Raw genomic sequence first — 25,343 nt, forward strand, 5'->3', positions numbered from 1 at the left:
TCATGTAACAGAATATTCTTGGGAAAGAAGTGCTGATTCATTATATAACACAGACAGAGTGCTCTGTGAAAGAAGCCACTTACAAAATACTATATAATATGATTCCATCTATGTGAGGTGCGGAGATATGCAAATCTATAGAAACAGAAAGTAAATGAGTGGTTGTCTAGGATTTGGGGCCTGGGGAAATGGAGTAACGGCTCATGGATGTGGGGTTTCTCTTTATGGTGATGAAAATGTTGTAAAACTGCTTGTGGCCATTGTAACTTGGAGTGACTTCTCTGTCCTCCGGAGGGATAGAGGAGACTTGCACAGTGTCACCTACACAGGGCCTGCCCGTGGAACCTTCTCCACAAATCCTCTCTCACACATTCTGACCCCATTTCATATCCTTTTCTGGTTCAGGGATTCAAGGGCCACAGGATTGTTCTCGGAGATTTGTTTGGTTAGCTCTGCATCAGTAATGTGACCCCATGGCCTTGAGGCACTGAAACATCTGGTCATGGTAAGGACAAACACCATGCTCACTCGTCACCTGGCTTGGTTCCTGGGCAGTCCCCGCTTTCAGGGGATGGGCCTGCCCAGCAGAGCCCTTTAGACCATGGGGAGAGACCTAGAAACTCTGCTGCCTTCTTGACAAGTGAGCCACAGATGTTCCTGAGCCAATCTGCGCCTTCCACATGGAGAAACAGTGGGGAGGCTAGCAAGCAAATCAATTAGCTCCTTTACCCATGGCTCACAGTAACTTCGGAAGGGTAGTGGGCAAAGAATTTAGTGTACAGACCCAGGGCACAGGAGAGTCCCAATACTCTTCATGTCTCAGAATCAAATATAATCAGCTCTAAGCTCCTCAACCTTCCTGTGGCTGGTGGGAGACCTATTGGGAACGCAGTACTGGTATGTGGGGGGCAAACCTCTCTTTACCTTTCCATTGGGTAACTCTGGGGTTTGGAGACCAGAAATGGGGGTAGGAGGCAATTCACGGCACCTTCGTGGTCACCGACCTCACCACAGCCTCTTCGTGCCGCGTCTGCTGAGTGCTGGTCTTCACCATCCATCTCCTGGAGGCCTCTCTGCAGGTGGGCCCAGATGCACCCTCCCAGGAGTAGCCCCCACAGCACGGGGACGTGGCCTCCTGCAGCCGTCCCCCAGTCTGCCTCAGGGACCCCATCGCCACACTTCTCCCCGTTCTTGGATGACCACTCCCCCCTTCCGTGTCCTGAAGCCCTTTTGTTCACCACAGATTCCCTGGCGGGTCTTTAGAAATAAATCTATTGTTAGCTTTGTTTCCTGGGGGTGGGGGGCAGATGGTGTTGATGCTAGCTAACTTATTAGTCTTGTGTCGGTTTTTTAAAAAATAATTTATCCTGTTACAAAATCCCAATAAGCCATGAGACTCGGCACCCAGACCCGTGACGGTTCAACAGAATAATTCTGGATGTGTGGACTCCTGGGTGTGGGGTCTCCACCGTAGGGGATCAAACCATAGATAACAAATAAAGCCTATGAAAGAGACAAAGCAAAAGGACCACCTTCTGCTTTCTCTCCAGTCAAATTCTCCACGTTCCTGGAGGCCCTGTCTGTGGGACGGTTGGCATTGGCCCTTCTGAACACCTTCACTGGCCCCTCTCCCTGGCCCATCGGGCTGTGTCCTTCTGTTATCCACATGCCCCCAGAGGATGCAAACATCTTGTTGCTCAAGCCACTTCAACACAGTTCCCAGTACAAAGCCAGCTCTTCAGTGAAGTAAATTTCAGACTTAGAAGTTTCTGTGCAAAGAGCACGATGACTATTGATTTGTATTCCCTGAGGAGGACACTAGACAAGCCATTGCCCCACTTATGTTTTATTAAAAACCCTCTTCTCCATCAAAGCAGGCTGTGTCCTGACCTATGCAAGCCTGCTACACCCTCTCCAGGAAACCTCACCGTCTCCCTTCCTGCCTTCCTGCCACCGGGGAGAATGAGGCCCAGCTTTTCTGCCACCCCCTCTGGGACGCCTCTGTTGACCACGTCAGTCTGAGGGGCTCTCATCCCCTCTGAGTCCTCATTTCACCTCTCTCCACCCGTCCCTGGTACTCAGTTCGCATTGGCTTTTGTTGTTTTCATGTTTTATACATCTGTCTCCTCAAGGTCAAGGACTGTGTCTCCTCCTTCGGGACTCTTATGTTCCTTCCAGTGCATGAATTTGATCATCATTGCTTTTTTGATCATTACTTAGGTATTTGGATAATATTTTGGTATTTGGATAATTATTATGATTGCTACTATTCTTAACTTGTCCAAGACATGCCATGCATCGAACATGTGTCCACATGGCATCTCCGCATTAATCCTCACAGCCACCCTAGAAAGCAGATGTAATCACTCAGCCTGTTTCATAGAGGAGGGAACAGGGGGCTCCCGGAGGCTGAATCCCCAGCAGGAAGGAGCCCAGCTGAGTCATACCTGGGCCCTGTTGGACCCCAAACCTGCACTTCCAGTTTCCAAGGGTCACGGTAGGTTGGATTACAGGGGAGAACATGGCAAGGATGGGTTACTGCTTTGTACTTCTTTTCTAGAGAACAAGTTATCCCAGGCACAACCCTGACATTCAGAAAGGGAGCTTGTCCCCAGTGAAACCGCTGGTCCAGGGCAGCGAGGCGTGTGTGTGCAGGATGCCCGGCCCCGCACACCAGCACTTCCTTCCATGCCCTGCTGCTCCGCTAGATGACAAAAATACTCCTTCTGGAAACTTAGTCTTTTTGTACTTCTCTGCTGCAGAACAAACCACCCTTTAGGAAAAACCAAAATAGTAATTTTCTGCGGAGTGGATAATCACTCACCCCAGTAAACTAAAACAACATACTGTGGTTAGAGCAGGAGAAATGTGCAAGGTCTTCTGCTTTGTTTATGTGCAAGGTCTGTTTATGTACAGAAAGAGTATACATGTGTGTCAGTGTGTGCACACTGCGTACACATACTTTCCGGTTCACCTACCTTACAAATCAGCGCCACTTCTGGTCCGGCCACCCACCCGCTGCTGCTCTGAACTCCTTTCACAGACCAGTGCAGAGCCACATAGAATCTGTGTCTGTGACTATTATTTACAATCTTTAGTCTTAAAAATCCACATCCTGGAAAACTTTGGAACAGTGTGGCATTGACAAGGCATGAGGGAGGCTGGCTGAAGGGAAGGGGAGGGAGACAAGTAGCCGAGTCTGTCCTCTGCCTGAAATACCCCTCCCTGCACTGTTCCCATTTTCGTGGAGAACAGGTCAATAGGCATCTACTGGATGCTTGTTTCCTGCTGGGCTCTGCTCATTGATGGAGATGCCAAAATGAGTAAGACTTCACCTCCAACCTTAAAGGCTTGCAATGACGGAGTAAACTGATAGGTCAGAAGAAACACTCTTATGTAGATAGGGAAGATGAAAGGAAGACAAAAAAGAGTTCTAGTAAAGCAATCACATGAAGGAGGACTTTTCTAGAGACAGTGTAATACACATGGGCATCAGACAGTCAGGTGCCTGGGCTCACATCCCAGCTCCATTATGGAGTTCCTGCATCTATAAGATGGGGTGATGTCCAAACTGATAGCCTGAGTCATTGTCAGGGTCAGAGAAGATACTGTCCATCAAACACTCATTGTGGCACTTGGCTGGTAGTAAGTGCTTGGTAAATCGTGGTAAAGTAAAACAGTTAGGAAATAAAATAGGTGAGTTCCCTGTAACTGGAACCACACACGGCGATGTGGAGGGACTTGCGCATCAGACCAGGACTTGGTAACTTGTTAGGCTCTAAGGCACCTTCCATCCCTGAAATGCTATACTTTTAGGAATACATCTTAAGAATCAGTGCTGTGTGTGTTGGTTCAGGGATCGGGGTGGGGGCATGTGTGGGAGAGTGAGAGGAGATACTAGAAGGAGAATGAAAGCTTAAAATATAATAAAAAATCCCTGTCCTGGAGCAGTTGACAATCTAGCTATACAAATAAGATATCACTGGGGAAAAGTTAGGCAACAAAAAAGCTGGATATGGTAAGTATTCATTAAGCAGTAAAACAAATGCATTCATTAATTCGTCAATAATGGTAGAATTCAAGGCAATGAGGCATGCTAGGTAAGAAGATGATTCTAGACAGATAGGCCTTCTGTCATTACTCATTTCACAGATTTTCTTTAAAAATTAGCAAATATCCCTATAGACCTACCACCCATTAAGTACTGTTCTAAGTACTTTGTAAATGCTAACCAACTTAATTCTCAAAGCAACAGCCCTGTACCTACATGCCTGTTATTATCCCCACTGTACAGGTGAGAGGAGGTTGAGAGCCTTGTGTAAGATCTCACAGGCAGCAGGTGGGAAGCTGAGCTTCAAACCTGGGCCATCAGCTCCGGAACCTGGGCTCTTCACCTGTGCTTGTGGCCCGCAGCGGACCAGGCACAGTGTTAGAGGCTGAGCTGCAGCAGTGAACCAAACCCCATCTTCTTGGGGCTTCCGTTCCACTGCCGGAAGACAGCTACAAGCATGGAAACCAATACCCACAGAATGCCTCGGGATAGTAAGTGCTAAAAAAATAAATGAAGTGGGATAAGGGGCTAAAGAGAGATGGGTTAGAGAGCTGATTTTTAAAGAGGTGGTTAGAAGACCTCTCAGAAGACCTGAGACCCAAATGAGGTGAAGGAAAAAGCCACAGAAAGTGCACCCAGGCAGGTGGGACTGGAAGTACAAAGGCCCCAAGTCAGCAACGTGCTTGGCATGTTCGACTGGAAGAAAAGCAAGATTTGGGTGGAGAGAAGGGGGTGAATGGTAGGGAGACATTGGCGAGGTAGCCAGAGGCTTGGTCATCTATGGAAAGACTTTGGCTTTCGCTGTGTTTCCCAGTGTGACAGGAAGCCATCCGTGGGTTTTGAGTAAGGGAGTGCTACGGTGTGATACCCACATAGGTTGCTGGGTGGAGAATAGACAAGAAGGGAGAGAAGTGTGCACAGAGCATCCAATTAGGGGGCTGGTTCAGTAACCAAGGCCAGAAACAACAATGGCTTGTACAGTGGTAGTAGGAGAGGCAGTGACCATGGTCAGGTTTGAGAGCCAGTTTAAGACAGAGTTCACAGGACTTGATGCCATGATATACATGTGTGTATACACACACACATACACACACACTCTCTCTCTTATTCGCATGTTTTGAGAAGAACATAGGATTAAGGCTGAATTCATATATATATATATATATATATATATATATAACAGAACATGATCTTGGGGGTCATCTACTGCATCCCGGTGCTCTCAGATAAGTACAATGGTCATAATCCTTCGGATTTATGAGGCAAACTGAGTCCCAGAGAATCAAAATAACTAACCTAACAAAAATGAAAACATAACAATGATAATAAATATTTTTTTGCACTAAGTGTTGGGTCCATTGCGAAGTGCTTAATAATTCTCACACTTATTCACAGAAATAAGTGTTATCCCATTTTACAGATGAGGAAAATGGGACGTGGCCAAGGGGAAGCAGTGGGCTCACAGCCAGGCAACCAGGAGATAATGGAGCCAGGTCTCAAATCCAGTCACAACCTTACACAGTTTCCCAAGGCCACATAAACTCATTGTGTTATACAGCCAATAGTGCTCTCTCGTCCTTCTGGCCAAGGGAGCTAAGGGCAACCCAGGGCTCATGGATATTTGGCTTCTGGGGAGTCTTTCACTATCTTTGCTGTTCTTGTGTCCTCTTGGACTTTACTCATATTTAAACTGAGGAAGTGGAGTGAGAATCAATCTACTGCTTTTTTCTGTCCCTGGTTTTAATCTTCCCTCCACACAGATCACTTTTAATGAAAGGTATAGCAGGTTTGCTTGATACTGTGTTTTATTAGAACAGATTGCAAAGACCCATGGAACTGATCTCTATTGTCCATTCAAAGCAGCTCTGAATGACCCAGAAGTTGGACGATCCTTCCATACACCATGCAGATCACTGGTTATCACTGGTTACCTTTTCAATGTCCCCAATATGACATATGTGCCCAATGTCTTAATGACATATTGATTAAGACATTAATTATTCAATCTCTAATACTTATTTATGTTTTACATGCACCCAGTAGCTAACACTGAAACTCTAACTTCGAAATTATAGCAGAAATGGGGGGACTTCCGCCAAGATGGAGGACGAAATTATAGCAGAAATGGAAACAAAGTAAAAACTCAAAGTGTTTCATGGTACATTAAGTTTTCAAAGGCTAATAATTTGTATATTTCTCAACTTTTATGAGACCGTGGTTTTCATTTATATAAGTATTAGACGGATTTTAGAAATGATTTCACACTTTTGTATACTAGAACATGTGAAATAGTCACAAAACTGAACATTTCACATTAATATATGAAACATACACATATACACACATAAAAAGGAGGAATACAACTTTAATACACAATTGATTCTGGACCTATTGTCTATACTAAGTACTGGACAGAGAGTTCTAAGACACAGCAAGAGTAAACTGCATGTAAAAAACCAAAAGAGATTATTTTCCCATGTTTTTTAAACAAGGAGAATGAAAAATAGCCATTATCATTTGGCCTGTATCAAGTCCTGCTGGCTATTTGGTGGCATGCTGTCTCATTTGAGAAAGCAGTGAAATCAGGCCAAGGGAACTTAAAACTACTGCACTAATAGCTAACATTTTGAGGTACTTAACCCCAACTTCATGAAGCAGATAGCGTTATTATTGTCATCTTGCTGGTGGAGACAACATGCAATGTGAGACTGAGTGACTTATACCAAATGGCATGACAAGTAAATGGCTGAGCAGGGACTGGAATGCAGGCAGTCTGGCTCTGTCAATTTAAATAACATCATTTTAAGCTTTTAGTGTGTCCTAGGCCTTATTGTGAGGCCATTTTATCTTTTATCTTATTTAATCTCCCCAGCAACCCAGTGAAGTTGGGTTTCCTATTACCATTTTAAAGAGGAGGAACTTAAAATTTTAATAGGCTTAGATTTATCTTACTTGTTTCTGCTTTATTTTCTTGCCCCACTGAGTTGCTGTGCTCAGAGACAGAAATAGGGCAACTACCTGAAAACAGAATCTCAAGACTGGAGGGGAAACTAAGCCCAACTTCTGATGAGAAGAACCTTATCTCCTTCACTACTCTCTCTGGCTTGAACATCTACTACAAGGTCAATTTCTAGACTTTCTCCTTTGGATGTAGAAGTTGAATTATGTTTCAGATTACATAAAGTAAAGCCTATCCTCATTTCAAAGAAACTGAAAATAAATCAAGATAAAGCTACTAATTGAAAAGAATTCATGGAAAAGAGTTTAAAAAAAAAAAAAGCCATGGGATTTCAAGACTACGCCCAAAACAATCAGTTTTCTAAACCATCTGAAGCTAAAGGGGAAAATGACAATCCAAACTACTGGCAAAATGACTAGCAGATATGGCCTTGCTTTGACCTTGAGACCCCTGTCAAGAATGTAAAGGGGTTTATAGACAGGCCTGGAAATGAAATACATTACTTCTGCTCACATCCCATTAGCCAGATGCCAGTTACATGGTCCAACCTAACTTGCAAAGGAGGCTGGGAAATGTCATCTTTCAAGGTGACTAAGAAGAGGAGAATAAAACAGGCTTCAAGGAATGTATAAGTTATCTCTGTCCCCAATTGCAATGATTTCTATGTGACTATACCCCTAAATTTTCATTTCATATTTGAGAAGGAAATTATGAAAATGATCCAAATGAATTGGATTCCTAGCACCAAATACTATTACTAACATAATGTAGGAGGGCAGGAAATATTTGCTAAATGAATAAATGACCCTCACCAATTTGGACATGACAAGTTTGTCACCCTATAAAGTCTGAGATTTGGCAAACAGACAGAAATTCCTCTTGACCTGATTCCTCACTCATTAATTTGTATTTCCTTTCCAGAAATTTTATAGTTAAAGGATTAGCTTAGAGAGCATAGAATGGAGAAATTAATTCCAGAACATATAACCAAGGGTGTGGTTTTGGCTTTGACCTCTTCTATGTATGTGGTCTTTAGTATACAGTCTTTCACCTCAGTGGACCCCAAATTCCTCATCTACAAATGGTGGTGGGAGGAGAAATATGGAGATGACTGGGGGCCTGTCCAGCAGTCTTTTCATCTTCTTCTCAGTTCACAGAACCCCAGTTGTTCACTGGTGTCAATGTGCCCACCCTTGGAGGATTAATTGTGGCTACTTAATCATAATTGGTTTAAGCCAACGATAGTAATTCTTTTTTTTTTTGAACACTAGTTAGTCTAAAGGTAAATTTGGGGTAAGGTTGTGCCCAATGAGATTAAGGGGAAATGTCCTGGATGCCTTTGGAAAAAGCACATCCTCTTTGATAAAAGAGAAAGCTACACACGAAGGAGGACCTTTGGGCCCTACCCATTTCCTTCTTGGGATGCTGAAATGTGAGACTGTGATACTTGGAGCTGCTACCACTTGCCTAGAACCTTGAGAGAAGACATTGCAAACACAATGGATACAACAGTTCCCCCGTGGAACTGTTGGCCCTTTGAAGCAACCCTGGGACAACTTATTTCCAGTCTTAGTGTTGCATGAAAAATGTGCATCTTTACTGTTTGAACCGCTTTATTGTATATACTATTACTTGCAGCCAAGAACACTCCTAACTAACAAAGTAGGTAACTTTTAGAGGTCTTTCCACATCCCAAATTGTCAAAATGTTAAATAACATCTCAAACAAAGTGGGGGGGGGGGGTAACTGTCCTGGAATAATGAAAGGGTAAGAGGAGTTTAAAAAGGGGAAGAAACATCGAAGATGGATAAACTTAGATCTATCAACCAGCTGACAAGGTTGGCATGAAGAACTAAAATGCAAATTGAAATGACTGTAGAAACAGAAAAATGGGCCAGGTCCCTCTGGAGGACAGAAAAGAGCTGGTACAAATCTACAGAAACAGAAGTAGAGAGTAAACATAACCAAGATAAAGGCCCAGTCTTATCAAGAAACAAATGACCATTAAAAAGCATTTTGAAATTACTATATTCAGTCAAAGTAAGTGCTGTCTTTTTGATAAGTAGAACAAGAGACTTCAAAATGATCCCTTTCTATCTCAATTTTATGTGTGTATGGTTGCTTTTTTAACTGCCATCTTTCCAGAAAAGATTGCCTGTGTTCAAATTATTAGAACAGTTGAAAGTCAACCCACTAAGGAGTAAAAGAGTTGAAGATGTCTACAGGTTTTACACAAAACAGTTACCACTGCCTGCGTCGAATTCTGTAGTGACATTAACCTTTTTGGTAGAGAATCTATGAGCACAACATCAGATTTTTATAAGGTACTCCATCAGTATTGGTTGAATACGATTTTGCACAATATATTTGAAGTGTCTATTCTGTACTTAGAGCAATAATCAGAACTAATTGATGGGTATCAGTGGGCAATGAACAAACAAGAATACTTATGGGATCTCCTGGAAGGGACATAAACATCTTGGGTCTCACTTTGAACAATAGGTCAAATTTACACCCCTTTATCTGGGGATATACAGAGGGTTACAACAAAAATGACCAATGTTTACTGAGTGCTGTGGGCCACACTTTCTATTTTAATTTTCTCTTTTAATCTTCATAATAGTTTTTTAAACCAGGGATCTTTATTGTCTCCATTTTACAAGTGAAGAAACTGCAAATTGGGGTAAGTAATCTTGCCAAGTTCACTGTCTAGAAAGCAACAGAAACAGGACTCAAGCTCAGTTCTGACACAAACATCCTATTGTTTACCACTATTCTACACTGATTCTCTGTTAGAAAAAAAGGGGGGAATGAAAAGGAAGAGTGAGTCTCTGTTAAGCCTAGAAGAAAGTTGCTTCTCAGGTAGGCAGAATCAAAGGAGGATAGGATAAGAGCAGGAAGAGATATGAAAGAATTGGGAGAAGGAGATGACCTAGCTTGGAGCTGGGATAGAAGCAGGTAAAACCTAAAAAAAATAAAATACAGATTCCTAAAATAATCAGAAAGAACATGAATTGGACAAAGAACAGTTGAATTCAGGTATCCATTGTAGCTGGATTTCTCTGGTAACACAGAAAATCTCAAAGCAAGGTTTTATTTCTCATACTGATTCTTCCTAATTCAACTTTTTTGAGATCTGATGGAACTCTCAATCTGCAAAAAGCAAAACATTTGATGAATCTTCCACTTGCCTTGTTAGCAGTTTCTTCTTTTAGAAGATCCAGGGAGCAATGATGAGGGGCATGTGACTGGGTGGAGAGTGTGCTGATGAGCTCAGATTTTCAAAGGGCATGGACAAGAGGAGAGAAGGAAGAACACAAAATCAAGACCGAATACACCAAGACTAGCAAAGCCCTGTAGGAATAATGCTGGGGTGGTGTGTGGGGGCACTGAAGCTCTAAGATTTACTTAAAAATGCTAAGAACAATAAAAAAGGAATCTTGTAGTTTGTACAGAGAATAGGCCTGCTGCTTGGGGCTGAAACGCCCATATTTACATATTTAAAAGAGAGATACAGCAACAAATGGCAAAATCAATTAGAATAATTTGGTTACAGAGGAACGTAAATGTGAATAGGAACTAGGGGAACCACAATAGATGGTCCTGGGCTAATGGTAGAAGAGCTGTTACCACCGAGGATTGAAGCAATTTAGGGGGAACAGGATTACGAGAGCTTGGAAGGAGAGAGTGCCATGTCCAACAGGGAGCCTTGAAACAGCAGTAACCTTTAACAGAAGGATGTAGTAAATCAAGACTGCCTCATAGGAATAAAGCTGGGGACATCGCTGCCCTTCTCTCCTCCCTCTCTTTAGCCTCCTGCAGGAACTCTCCTTGGCTAAAACCAGCCAGGATCCAGGCAGCAAAGGTCTTTAATGTAGGACAGACAGGGAAGATGGCAGGGCAGAGAGGGGAGCAGAAAAGGGTAAGAGTGAATCTGAGTATCCACAGAAGATAGCTAGCCCCTGCCTCGGTGACTCTGTGCTTCTAAAACTACCACATCAAGTAGGCACCAAACAGTAACCAGCAAAACAGCTTAAGGCACAGAATTTTCCCAGCATTTTCCTGACTCTTTTTCTATTTCCTTTGCTTATTACGTATATCTGAGCCAATGCTTACAGCGTCATTTTCAATTCTGCAAGCATTCCTGGTACAAAATGCCTTCTTTCTAGGTTGCTGCAATGGAACGATATTTTTATACTTCTCCAGGTTTTAATGGGGTGAGAAGAATCACATGTGTGATTACTTTGAAGCCTATAGCAGAGACAAGTGATGTCAAAGACCCAGGGTTCTCTTCCATTATGTGGCCTTGGCACTGGGAAGCAGCCACCCAGCCATAGACTACATTACCCAGCCCCACTTTCTTCTAGATAGTGGTCAGGTGATCAATTCTGGCCAGTGGAATAAAAGCAAAAGCGATGTGTGTCTGTAGAGCTAAGCTTTTTATATGGTGTGAGCTCAAGCTTACTTCTCTTTCATAGTGATATTGGAGGTTCTTTGCTAAAATTGTGGTGTAACAACATGAAAAGACCCTAATCTCCAAGTTACCACTTAAATAAAAACTTCTCAGAAGAGTCACCTAACCAGAAATACACTTTGAAAGTGACAAGTACATTTTTATTTTAAGAGTGGTTGGGTTTTTGTTATTGCCGTTAGCCTGTCCTGACTCACAGAAGACCCCTTCCTCTGGAATTATTTCCTGTAATCCTACTTTCAAATTCCCCACCCATGGATTTGAATTATTGCAGAAGGACTAAAGATTGTAGTAGAAAAGTGTCCACTGGTTGCTTCTACAAGATTTTGTTGTTTGATCATTTTGTGTAAAAAACACCTGCACTGTTTTGTGTTGTTAAAGGACATCCAAATTATTTTTGTTATGGTTGTTTGTTAAATTGCAGTTTGATGCAATTCAGAAAATATGGTGTTTGACTCCAAAATGGACTTGTCTGAGTCCAAGTTCTACCATCACTTATGACACCTGACCCTAGACTGCTCCCGTCAGCTATCTTCCCTGTCAAGCAAGGATATTAATAATGCCTCTCTGTCGGGGTGTTGTGAGGATCATGTAAGATAAGAGACATGTGAACATTCTGTTCACAATAAAGCTTTAGGCAAAATTAGTTCTTATCTCCAGAAACAGAGAGTCAAGTTACATTTGCCTTTTAAGTTCATTCTCTTGGTCAGGGTGTTGTCAAGTTAGTTCCCCCTCCTTTTCTCTCCGGTGGTCAAGTTCACTTCCTCCTACTCCCTGTCACCTGTATTAACAGGAAAGTTGTTCTTTTTCTAGTTTGGAATTTTTGCAATTTGAGTTTTGCCCAAGGAAGAATGATTTTTTACAAAAATGGGTCCAAAAACAAATGAATAGAAATAACTTCTGTACATTTTAGGGCCATGGGTTTACAATAAAGCTTATTCTTTGCTGTGGGATATAGTTGCACATTGAAATTATTGAATTTCTCATAAGAATATATATCTCCAAGTGTCCTGTTTATTATTCCAGATAGAAATGTGGCTTTTTGTTGTTTTAAATTTCCTCTGTATATAAGTAGAATTTTTAAAAATCACTGTATATTTTTTAACTCAAGGCATAAATAGTGGATCTTGCCCAATTCTCTTGTTTTATAAATGAGAAAATAGAAGCCCAGAGATATTTCATGACCCAGTTTAAGTATCAACTCCTCCAATAATCTTACCCAGTTTTCTCATGTTCCCACAGGCTGAGCAGACTCCTCCTCCTCCATCACAGAACTTAGTGGTGATAGAACCAGATTCTGAACTCTTTGTAAGAAGCAACCAAATCTTTTCTGCATCCCAGGAAACTCTGACCACCATGTAGATTTCCAGCCATCTTATGCTTCTTTTTCATTGGCCAAAACTGTGTCACATGATTATCTCTTGCTGCAGGAGAAGCTGGGAAAGAGAGTTTTCACCTGAGCACACTACCTCCTCCCCCCCAAAAAATCAGGGTTCTGTGAACACAGAAGAAGGAGAGATGGATATTGAGTTGGTCACTCAGTGTCTGTTGTAGTCTGTGACAGTCAGAGCTCAGTAAATATTTGCAAATTGAATGTCAGCACTAGGCATGCAAGATTGAATAAGTACCCTGTCCAAGTTCATCCTAGTTAGAGAACAGGGGCTAGGACTTAGGTATGCTGAGTTCCAGCCCAGAGCTCTTTCTACTACCTAGTACCACCTTAATATCTTCAATCCACTAATATGAGTATTTGGTTCTGTATTCTTTTCAAGAGTCAGACTTCCCTCTGCAGTATCTGATTCCTCTAAAAGATATGCAATCAATCTTATTATTGGGAGTTTGCGCTCCAATTCCTCTACAGCATTTGCCCCAAACTCTTAATAATAGGAATGTGACATTGATGAGAATCTAATAAATGTAAGCTCTTGGTGGGTTTTGCGGGGCTTTCCCAGTTTTTGGCTTGACTTACTTCCAGACTCAAATTTATTATGACAGGTAACTCTGTCTCACCAAACACTACAGAGTTATTAATAACTTGCCCTGCTGAATAAATCAGAGGCCCTGAAAAAGTGTGGAGTCAGCATTTGTTCTGCACATATGGGATTTACCAAGTTTTCCCATTTCAAGGTCTAATATTAGGATTCACACGTTGTGCAAAGCTCTGCGGAGGAAAAGACATTTCACATCTCCTCGACTTTGAAAATAGGGTACACTTTGCATGCAAAGAAATCTGTTTGAGTGTGGTGATTTTGAATAAATCACCAAGAAACAAGCGTTCAGTAAATTATAAGAAATACATTTCAGGATCAATTTAAAGGCAGAAAATAAAATTAGATGGAAGGGGAAAAAACGTTACGTGGGAGGATTTACATGGACCAGTGGGTCGGCAGTCACGGGCCACACTTTGGATTGAGCTCTGCTCGTAATTAGTGGTGTGGCCTTATGGAAACCTCTAACCTTTAGAGGCTTCAGTCCTGTCATCTGTAAGAGGGGAGGATTGTACCAGGTGATCTTCAAGGGCCTTTGAGTGTCTAAGTTCTGCAATTCCATTTCTTACGCACCAAGATCAAAAGAGCTACCTTGTGAAGTTACATGATGGCCAAATCCTGAAAAGGGCATGCTAACCTTTTGCTGGGATTACCCTCGAACTTAAGGCTGATACATGTATAAATTTTTTAAATCATAGAATTATTATTATGTGAGCATATTACCATTTGTTGGCCATTTACAGACTTGAAATCATTAGAACACACTCTTTTGAATTATACTGTTTTCACTTAGCATGTTATCATACCTATTTATATTTCAACAGTCTTCAAAAATATGGTGCCATATTATTTCATTTGGCTGATATGCCACCAATTTGGAGTCATTCCTGCCTTCTTCTCACGCCCCACAGCCAGGTCCTCAGCAACCTGTCACCTGTCTTTACACTACCTCCTGCATCTGACCGCTTCTCACCACCTTCCTTACTACCATCCTTTGCAAGCTACCGTTTTGTGCCCAGTGACTTGGTGTATGCCCACCAGCTCAGCCCTGAAAAACAAAACAAAATAAAGAAAACAGCTGGTTTCAAAGGCCTATACTCTGTGGTTGAGACAGCATTTATCTGCCCCTGTCCTTTCTTGTCTTCTTCATCAGTAACAGAACTCTGGCTTTATTCAGGAGAGCAATGTGTTCAGGCAAAAGTCTACTTCTCCCATCCTCCCTGGTACCTAGAGAGGTGAAAGTGCCAACCTTGGGTGGGGCTTTCAGGAAAGCTCCTTACAGAGGACCACTGCAGCAGGGTGGAGCCTCTCTTTTGACCTTTGCTCTTCCTCTTCTCACTTTCTGGAAAGATGTCATGGTTGGACCTCCAGTCACCACACTGGGCCACTGGACCTACTCTGAGGATGGATAAATAACTTGTCGAGAGCAGAAAGTACGCTCAGTTCCCTAATGCCATCAAGATACCATCCCTTTCCTACAAGGTTTGGTTATCGGCTTCTCGTCTGTGGGAGAATAACACCCACTTGGTTTTATTAGCAGCTGAACACAATTCCTAACCATGTCCCCTTATGCATATGACTTTGAATTACTATTCTGTCCAGGTTTGGCCTTCTCCAAGAGCTGACACAAAGGTACTGGAATAGTAAGAGCACTGAAAAAGCCTGCTGCTCGAGAAATGTACTTACCTGGTTGCTGATGCCTAAAATTCCTGGGATAGTGGCCAGAGCCTTGTGTTACCACTCAAGTAAGACATACTTTGCAGATACAGTAAAATTTATTCTCTGAGCTTGTCCTGAGTTTTGATCAGAGGCGGGAAAGGAACGTGACATGGATAAATACCTAGGGGAGAGGGTTTCGAAGGGAGAGGAACTCGTGGCAGAGCTGGGCAGGCAGGCAGGCACTAGGGCTCAGATGGCATTTCACCTGCTGCATGAGTTTGCCTTAGGGTGGGCCTAGGTGGAGGACCAGTAATAAAATAACTAATGTTTACAGAGCACTCATTCTGCACCATGCACTTTACTTATATTATTTCATTTAATCCTTACAATATCCCTGTAGGTTAGGTGGTATTGTTATTACACCCATTTTATGGGTGAAGCAACTGAGGCACAGAGAGGTTAAAATAAACAGGAGACCTTTGAACCAAGGTCTATTCTCATGCCAGAGACTTAGCTCTGACTATAATTTTTAATAATAATAATAGCCAACCTATATCAAGCATTTATTATGTGCCAAGCATTTTTTATCAAAGAACTTTAACAACCTCAAGAGGAAAAACTCAGGCTCCCACTTTATAGATGAGGAAACTGAGGCAAAGAGAGGTTAAGGAATTTTCCCATGGTCGATGTTGCGAGAAACTGAGTGAACCCAAGCTTGTCTCGCCCCAGAACTAATGAATATTGAGGAGAGACATTTATTTTTCTAAAACTATTTCAAGGCCCCTTGATTTTTAACCCACTGCAGAAAATAGACACATCATGAAGTACCACTCGATTACCCAAAGCTCTATTCACTGTGAGAAGCAAGCACTAGCGAATCCACACAGGCATTAAAGGGACCCAAGGGACAGTGATACCCATTTTCTTATTTTACAGATTTGGTAGCACAGAGGTCACACGACTTATCCAATACAATGAGGAATCAAAACACATTGGGGGGGTGTTGCCGTAGGACCCCAGTCCGGGCAGCTGAGTGGTGAGAGGAAGGAGGGTATTCCGCAAAGACGGGTCCCATGCACCTCAGACTTGAGGAAATTTTAGAGATGAAACTTCATTTCCCCTCCTCCTCTTTTGGAACCGAGGTTCATTTTTCACTCCTGAGGAATTGGGTGGCCGCAGTGGGTCGTCTGGGAATAATGCTCACATGTCAGGAGGTTGGGGGTGGGGCTGGAGGTGCTCAGAAACAGAAGAGGCCCCTGGGTCATGCTGACACCTTGGAAAAAGGAGAAGTGACCTGAGCACCTCGGGAAAAGGAGAAGTGACCTGAAATGGTGCTAGCACAAATGTCTATTGCAGTGTTAGTTATAATAGCAAAAGTTTGAAACATAAAATGTGTTCTAACGCAGGGCTGGTGAAATAAACTATGGTGCAGCTAGAACGAATTCCAGTATTATGACTGTCGCCACCCACATCCAGACACGCTGTGTAATACCTTCCACTTAAAAAGATGTCCTCCCTGGGCAGGGTGTGTCCTCCTTCCCACACCCCATCTTTTTCTTGCCTTTTCTACAAAATTTCTAGAAGGACGTATCTAAGTTGGCAGTCTCTCTTTCCATTCTCTCTGAAAGGCCCTTTAATCAGGATCTGTTCCACTAGAATCATTCTTGTCAAAGTCACCAATGTCTGTCCTGTTGGCTAATTCTCAGTCACCTTGCAAGACCTTCTCAACAGTATTTGACATAGTTAATGGCTTAATGGCTTACATCTCCTTGAAATTTTCCCTTCACTTGGCAACTCTTTCTCACTGTACCCCCCTGTTCACTCTTTCTTCGTCTTTTATTTATTTGCTGGTTCCTCCTTATTCTCCCCACTTCTAGACATTGTAGTGCCCAGAACTCAGTCCTCAGGTCTTTATTCTTTACTTTTTATACTCACTTGTTGACCTCATCTTGCCCATGGCTTTAAATTTTATCTACATCCTAATGATTTTTTTGTAGAAAATGAAACAGCAAGTTTATTATATTTTTTCATTACTATTTATCCCCCTTATACACGTGACCCCATGGCAATCACCACACTATTGTCCATGACCATGAGTCCCTCTTCCTTTTTGTTTGATCCCTCCACCCCCTAAGCCACCCCCAAAAGCTGTCAGCTTGCTCTCTATCTATGAGTCTGTCTCTGTTTTGCTTGTTAGTTCAGTGTGTTTACTAGATTCCACATATGAGTGAAATTATATGGTATTTGTCTTTCTCTAGCTGTCTTATTTCACTTAGCATAATGTTCTTCAGGTACACCCATGCTGTTGCAAGTCGAAATTTTCTTTTTTTTTCAGCTAAGTAGTATTCTATTGCAGGAATGTCCCATAGTTGTTTTATCCATTCATCTCCTAATAGATAGTTGGTATGTTTCCCTATATTGGCGATTATAAATAACGCTGCAGTGAACATAGGGTTGCTTATGTTCTTCTGAATTAGTGTTTCAGGTTTCTTTGGATAAATTCCCAGAAGTGGAATCACTGGATCATAAGACAGTTCCACTTTTTGAGGTGTCTCCATAGTGCTTTCCACAGTAGCTGCAGCAGTCTGCATTCCCACCAACAGTGCAAAAGGGCTCCCCATTTTCCACATCCTCATCAGCACTCGTTTATTGATTTATTGATGAAAGCCATTCTGATTGGTATGAGGTTATTTTATTGTGATTTTAATTTGCATTTCTCTGATGATAGTGACATTGAGCATCTTTTATTGTGCCTATTGGCCATCTGTTTGTCCTCTAGACCAAATATTTAAAAAATTTGTATGGAACCACAAAAGACCTCAAATAGCAATAGCAATCTTGAGAAAGAAGAACGAAGTTGGAGGAATCATGCTACCTGATACCAAACTACACTAGAAGGCTGTACTAATCAAAACAGCATGGTACTGGCATAAAAACAGATACATTAATCAATGGAACAGAATAGAGAGCCCAGAAATAAACCCACATCTTTATAGTCAATTAATATTTGGCAGAAGAAGGAAGCATATACAATGGGCTAAAGTTTATTCAATAAATGATGCTGGGAAAATTGGACAGATATGTACAGAAAAATGAACCCAGACCACCTTCTTTTATACTGCACACAAGAATAAATACAAATGGAGTCAAGACTTAAACCTGAACCTATTAGACCTGAAACCATTAGACCATAAAGATCCTAGAAGAAAACATAGGCAGTAAAATCTTGCACATTGCTCATAGAAATATTTTTTCTTATGTATCTCCTGAAGCAAGGGAAACAAAAGAAAAAATAAACAAGTGAGACTACATCAAACTAAAAAGGTTTTGCACAGCAAAGAGAACCATCTACAAAATCAAAAGGGAACTGACCGAATGGGTGAACATATTTGCCGATACATCTGATGAGGGGTTAACATCTAAAATTTATAAAAACTTTTACAACTTTACACCAAAAAAAACCCCAAACAATCCAATGAAGAAATGGTCAAAGGACCTGAACAGACAGTTCTCCATCCTAAGGATTTTTAAGTTCAAGCTCCAATTTCGGTTTCTCCCCTACACTCTAGAGACTCCTATATCAAACTGCTCCCTTTATTTCTGCACTTGGATGTCTCGCAGGCATTTCAAATTTGTCCAAAATAGAATTCTTAATTTCCCCTACACTCCAATGTCCATCTTTGAAATTTGCTCTCCACCCCCCAAGCTTCCAATTCGGTAAATGAGCCCTGCTGTTCGCCTTGTTGCCCTGGCCTGTTTACTAACGCCCTGAACAGTAGAATGACAGGTGATTTTTCTGTTTTTATTTCATTCTGTTGAGTTAACAGCATGAATCAAAGTAAGAAGCAATCATAGTAGAGAAGGGAACAGACTCAGGAATGCAAAGAAGACACGGAGTCTGTGCATGTAAAGCAGTGGGTACGAGACACAAAGACTGGTTGGAAAAACAGGTAAAATAAGGAGAGGGAAACTGGAAACTGCAACATGTTTGCATTTTCATGACCAAGGGAGCAAAGTGGCCAAGAGCAGCTGGAGTCTGACAGAGAACAGCAGGTTCATGTGAGACTGACGTGTGCAGCGCGTCATGTGCTGGGCCAGACCACGACATTTGCTCTGGGCTCTAGACTTTGGAAAAATGACATCTGAGACTCAGTTCAAAAGCCCTTCTCCTGAGAATTACTCCTGAAGTGGCACAAAGAGTTTGGATAGGACAGGGGTACAAATGAATGGATCCCATCCTCTCCTCTCTGAGGAGAGCTGTGTCTAAACTTAGGAGAGTGAAGTGCCTGCCAGATCAGAGGAGCGCAGAATAACAGATTCGATGCTTTCTACACCCTCGGCCAGGGCACCAGCTAGCAAGCACTCCTACTACCATATAAGGCAACAACTCTGCTTCTTCAGCCAGTCTGTTCATTTAAGCTTAAGGTCCTGGCTCCAAGCCTTGAAACTCTGCTCCAGGGTAATCTTCTGTGATCTTGACCTGCACTTGGAGGTCAGTAGGTTTCTGTTTCTGTTTGCCTAGGGGCTTTCCATGTGCAAGACTGGCAGCACAAATCTGTACCAGTCGGGGTTCTCGAGAGAAAGAGAAGCAACAGGATGTGCATATATACACACAGAGAGACTCAAGAAAGAGCAGCAGTTCGAGAGTGAAGACTGCCTGATAGCAGACTTCCTCTCACCTGAGTGAGGTTGGCCTTCATTCTATTAAAGCCTTCAACGGGTTAGATGAGGCCCACCGTACACTATGGAGAGTAATCTGCTTTACTTAAAGCCCACCAATTTAATGTTAATCTTTTCAAACAAACAAACAAACAAACAAACAAACACCTTCCCAGAAACATCCAGAATGATGTTTGACCAAATATCTGGCACCATGGCACATGAAATTAACCATCACAAGAGCCTCGTTTCAGTTAAGGGATCCCGGAATCCCTATTTTATGATGAGGCAACTCCATGCACGTGAGCTCAAAGGGCCACGTGGGGTCTAATGAGCTCCACTTTGGGAGAGGGTCCGGGAGGGGGTCTGAGAAGGGTCGGAGAGCAAAGGAAACACATGTGAGTTACATGTCAGTGGCTTAGAGTGAGCCTCTGTACCTCAGAGCTTCTGGGTTCCAGATGACATTCTCATAGCTCTTACTGACTTCGGACGGAGTCCATGTAGATAATAAGTCCTGTCGTAAGTCCTGTGGTTGTGTATCGATGATATCACACCTATTCCGCCTCCGAGCATCACGCCCTGTTAGAAACTGTGAAGCAGAGAGTGTCAGGTGCTCACTCACCTGTTGACCTGGGACCACAGCATTTTTAGCTACCTACCGATTGGATAGCTATAGCCCAGGAAGGCTGGATGTACCTGAATATGATCATAGGAGAAAAACAAGGGAAGAATGCATGCTTTCTCATTTTTTAAAAATTTCCTACAAAAAATGAAAAAATATTTTTATGTAACAAAAAACATATAAAACATTACTTATTGGGCAAGAGGAAGGAGAGCAGAGTGAGTGAGGGTCAGCAGCACAAGGAAAGACAAAAACACTCATTTCGTCTCTTAGAAGCTCTTTCCCCTCTGCCTCACTCAAATCCTTGGTGGGACTTGATCCCTTTGGTCTTGCTGCCTGCCATGAGTCTTGCCTTGAACCCTGGATTCTAATGCTACCTGTTATCTGAATCTTATAGTTTACTTTCCTGAACTTGACCTGTGAGACTGAATATGATTAATTTCATAATAAATGTTTATGGGAAGAGTCTGAGCCCTTTTCCTAACGTTTGATTGAGGTTGCCCTTGTAATATTGATTTTTAAAAGGTGTGCTGCCACTTCTTATTCATAAAATCATAAATTACAAGGCTGAGTGATATATGAGGGTTCATTGGGTTCAACTCTCCAGGGGTTAGGAAACTGAGGCCCAAGGGGGATCGATGACTTGCTCAAGACCAGCATCTCGAGGAGAGGAGCCTAGGCTCTGGCCGCCCCCAGGGTTCCCTCCCCTGCAGCACCGAAGAACAAGCCAGCTGTGTTAGGAGGAAGACACAGAAACCCTTCCTGCGGACAGAGGCACGTGACTCCTTCCACACACTGCGTGTTACTCTGGGAATGAATAGCTCAATTTGGCATTGCACAACATGTGGCTGGCGTGGCCTGCAGATCAGCAGAGTGGAGACCTGAGCTTCTCTGGATGACCATCAGGAGCAGTCCCTGAAGGGATAAGACAAATGCATTAAGCTTTTCTGCAAAGCCAATTTTGGGCAATGGTCTGATTGCTGGATAAATCACACCAGGAAATTGAAATCAGTGGCGAGGACGGCACAAGCTGGGTACATTAGAGAGCAGCAAACAGTTCTCTGTACCTTAGAGAAATCACTCTGTCAGAAGTGGAGAGGAACCGTGCAGCATGTCCAGGGAAATAAGAAGAGACAGGAAGAAGAAAGGAGCACATATGAGATACATAAGTCAAAAGGATAAATTGATGTTAGAGGCAGTCTGGAATTAAAAGGAAGTCAGAAACTGGTAGCTAACGACAGGGAGGAGAAGGGATAGAAACATTGCAAGGAAAACAGAAAGCCCAAAAAGCACGCTTACCTCTCATCAGTTCCTGGGCCTGATGAGTGATTCCTAGCACATTTTTGAATGTCATGTTGGACCGACCTGACCACAAAGTACAGAACTCCTGACCTCTTCTTTGCTCACTTACACACAGAAGATGCAAATTAGCATGAAGCCAGGTACAGCATGAACAGGAGATAAAATTTATTTCAGTCTTAACTAGCAATCATTTATTGACTTAATTATTCAAACATATTTATTGAGCATCTGATATATACCAGGCACTGTATGAAAGTTTCTGTCCTCATTGAACAACAACGCCTTAAAAGTGGGAGAAAGTAATATACTAGGAAGGCACGTGAAAGAGATTTTAGGGTATTAGCTATACTATAGACTGTAATTTGTTACACAAGGCAGAAAACCTGAATAATAGTGACAAGCAAGTAGGGGTTTATTTTTCACATATAGTAAGAAATACAAACACATAGAGATTTGCTTGTATCTGCAAATACAGGCAAGCCCAGAAAAGGGTGAAAGTACTCAAAAATGGTGGCTGGGTCGGCAGACATAAGACACCTGAGAAAGTTAGTTGGACAGAAAGATTCAGCACCTGACATTTGTAGAAAGTCCTGCTAGAGGGTCAGTCACGAGGATAAAGAGTCGAGGAAGAAAATCCCAGGTGTTTCACATCCCCACCCACGGTCAGCGAGCTCTGCCTGCACTGTGTCTCCCACCGAGCAGGGCAGGCCTCTGTCAGCGTGCTCACAGCTGGTACTATCTTCACTCCCCACCGTGTCCCCATGGTGATCACCAATAAGCCGGGGAGCACTGGATGTGGAGAAGACCCACTAGGGCTCTTGTCCTGGCTGAGCTAAGACCAGCTAGGTGACCTTGGGGGATCGATTCTTCATTTCAGAGCTCAGCTTCATTTCAGATCCTCCAAGCTTTAGAGATCCTGTGATTCCAGGACCCAGAGGCTGCGAGCTAAGCCTTTACATAAAGAAGTCCTTTTTAGCCTTCCCAGTCTGTGATTCTAAAATGCTGGGTACGACGTGGGCTTCCTTATTTCAAACAGCAGATGCAGAGCTGGATAGCTGGGAAAGGCTGACCCTCTAAAGGGGCAGAGCAAAGCTGCTTCCTTTAGGAAGATGCCCAAGGAAGGGTGGAATATTGCTTTCTTTCTTGAATGCCAGGGCCCACAGTACAGTAAACTCATTCTTAGAGCGCCACCTACTGATAAAGGGCTTTTCCACAGCAGATAAATGGGCTCTCCAATGGGTTTATTATCTCTTCTTCATTTGGGGTTTTAATAAGATTCAGGGAAGAATGCCAGGTAATTTTTCTTTAATTTTCTCATAAAGGGGCTTTTATAACAGCTTCAACATTTATAAAACAAACAGAAATGGGGCTTTGCAGACCTTCTTACGTATTTATAAGACAAAACCAAACCTTTAATTTGCTCTTCTCCTGTGCAATGGATCCATTGCTTAATAAAATAAGCATTTTCCTGAAAAGTCATGAGTGTGAACCAAATCTGAGCAGAGAAATTTACATTTTAATTGCAGTTAGGGGAGGTCACTGCTTTAAAATGCCTCAAGGGTAACCCTGTTCTAAAGCAAAATAATCACTCCGAAATGTTTGCTTTGGTAAGCTCAGCCTCTCGCTTATACTGTTTTTAATCTTGGCCCACCTGTTCTTGTGACGTGGGTTCTGGGCAATTTTAAATGACAGCCTTTAGCTCACACTCTCTTTAAAAACAAACCAAGTACACTCAAAGGCCATTTCGAGCTGGCAGCGAGGCCTGTGGAAGAGGTTATTTACGACGTGCTATGCCGGCCTGGATCTGGCCGGCGGGCCACGTGGCCCCACCCTCTCTCTCTCTCCTAGACTGGAGCCCTTGACCAGCCACCCCGGCTTGTTAAATGTTGTCTTTAAGCAACTGTCACTCTAGGCTCAGAGAGAAAAAGGCTTTATATCTTTTGCCAAGAAAAGAAGGTTCTGAGAAGACCATTTGTGGTACCAAATAGTGAAAAGCTTGGGTTCTGAGGTCAGAAAGAACTGGACTTCAATCCCAGTTCTGCCTTTTACTCATGGTCATTTAAAAGGCTGGGTCTGTTACTTATCCTCTCTGGGACTCAGTTTTCTCAGCTATAAAATGGAATAAGAGGAGGATCTACTTCAGCAGGCTGTTGTCAAGGTTGAACGTGATACATAGCACCAGACACCAGATACGGTTCAATATCTTAGTGGTCATTATTAATAATATGAAATGCAAAAACCCCTCAGCCAACACGGCAGGGGGAGGCAGTGGAAAGGGCATTGGGTTTGGTATCAGAAGACCTAAGGTTTGCATCCCTGTTCTGTTACAAATCACCATGTGAATTGGGACTAGTCTAGCTGTTCTCTTTGGGCTTCAGTCTCTTCATTTTCTAGATAAAATCCCTCGCTTACCTGGTCCTTTTCAGCTCCGGAATGAAACTCAATGAGATCTGTTGCTTTTAAAGTGATTTTAAAGTTCTCAGTAATGGAAGTAGTGCTATTATTATGAAAATGACTATTCTGAGGCTAAGAAAACATTTTCCCATCAACTCTTTAGGTTGAGTGCTTTCCCCCGCAGTAGAGCTCATAAATGAGCACATGCTGAGCACAAAGACTTCCTTGTAGATTGTTACGAAAGGTCTGAGTTGAAACGAGGTCGGGGGAGAAGAGCCTCCGTACCAACAACGCGGCCCAGCGCAGCGCCAGGCCTGGTCGGGCCGCGGGAACAGGGCCGGGACAGCGCTGAGGTTCAGTACGTTGGGTTCCCACTGGATTGAATTATGTCAAATTGAGGAGCTGCTTATAAAATGAGCAAATATACCCCAAGGATCAGATTTTAACCAGCACATTGTACCTTTCAAACTGCTGAGTACAACATGTGGGGAAATGACCTTGTAATCAAATCAGACCGCCAATGTGAGGTCAGCCCGGAATGGAAGTGATTTTGGAAATAGAAATCAAATTTACGACTTGTCTTCTTCCATCATCTTTTATGGACTCTTTGGCTAGGTTGGGGATGGGTAGTTAACGCAGCCAGTCTTCAGGCAGCTAACCTGCTGAGCAGCGGAATTCTCTTTTCCAGAAAAATTTGAACTTGGTCTCACTAATGAATCTACCCAAAGGTAAGACCCTTAAGAAGCATATAAAGGCAAGTTGTAGATATTATATGTTAACCCTTGTCAAGCAATGTATATTAGAACTGGGGAATTTTTTAACAAAAGCCAGTATTCCTTTTACCAGCTAACTTTTTTTGATTGGCTTTGTTTTTTTTTTAAGATTTTGTTTTATTTATTCTTATACAGAGGGGACGTGAGGGGGAAAGAGAGGGAGAGAAACATCAAAGTGTGATTGCCTTTTGTGTGCCCCCCCCCCCACTGGGGTCCTGGCCTGCACCCCAGGCATGTGGCCTGACTGGGAATTGAACTGGCAACCTTTTGGTTCCCAGATCAGCACTCAGTCCACTGAGCCACACCAGCCATGGTGGCTTTGTTTTGCTTTCAAATAGGTGAATTAGATTCAAATAAAATTGCTTAGGACTAAGAACTATTTTCTAGGTCCACTTAGAAAACCACCACTACACATTTTTGTGATAAAACTAAAATTGTAAGTAGAAAAACTGTAAGAACAAAAAC

The 25,343-nt window shown here is 42.6% G+C and overlaps 1 long non-coding RNA gene across 1 annotated transcript in view; it reads right to left on the minus strand.

Annotated features, from left to right (window-relative positions):
• Positions 1-20,230: 20,230 nt before the first annotated feature.
• The window catches only part of LOC119060382 (uncharacterized), a 36,276-nt gene continuing 31,163 nt past the window's right edge, over positions 20,231-25,343 (minus strand). Inside the window, exon 3 of the long non-coding RNA XR_005084575.2 lies at positions 20,231-20,376. This is a non-coding gene — a long non-coding RNA (uncharacterized LOC119060382). The remainder of the gene's footprint in view (positions 20,377-25,343) is intronic.

Source organism: Artibeus jamaicensis, unplaced genomic scaffold (genome assembly GCF_021234435.1).
Source record: "Artibeus jamaicensis isolate MK-2021 breed Jamaican fruit bat unplaced genomic scaffold, CSHL_Jam_final contig_233, whole genome shotgun sequence".
NCBI classification, from domain to species: Eukaryota; Metazoa; Chordata; class Mammalia; order Chiroptera; family Phyllostomidae; genus Artibeus; species Artibeus jamaicensis.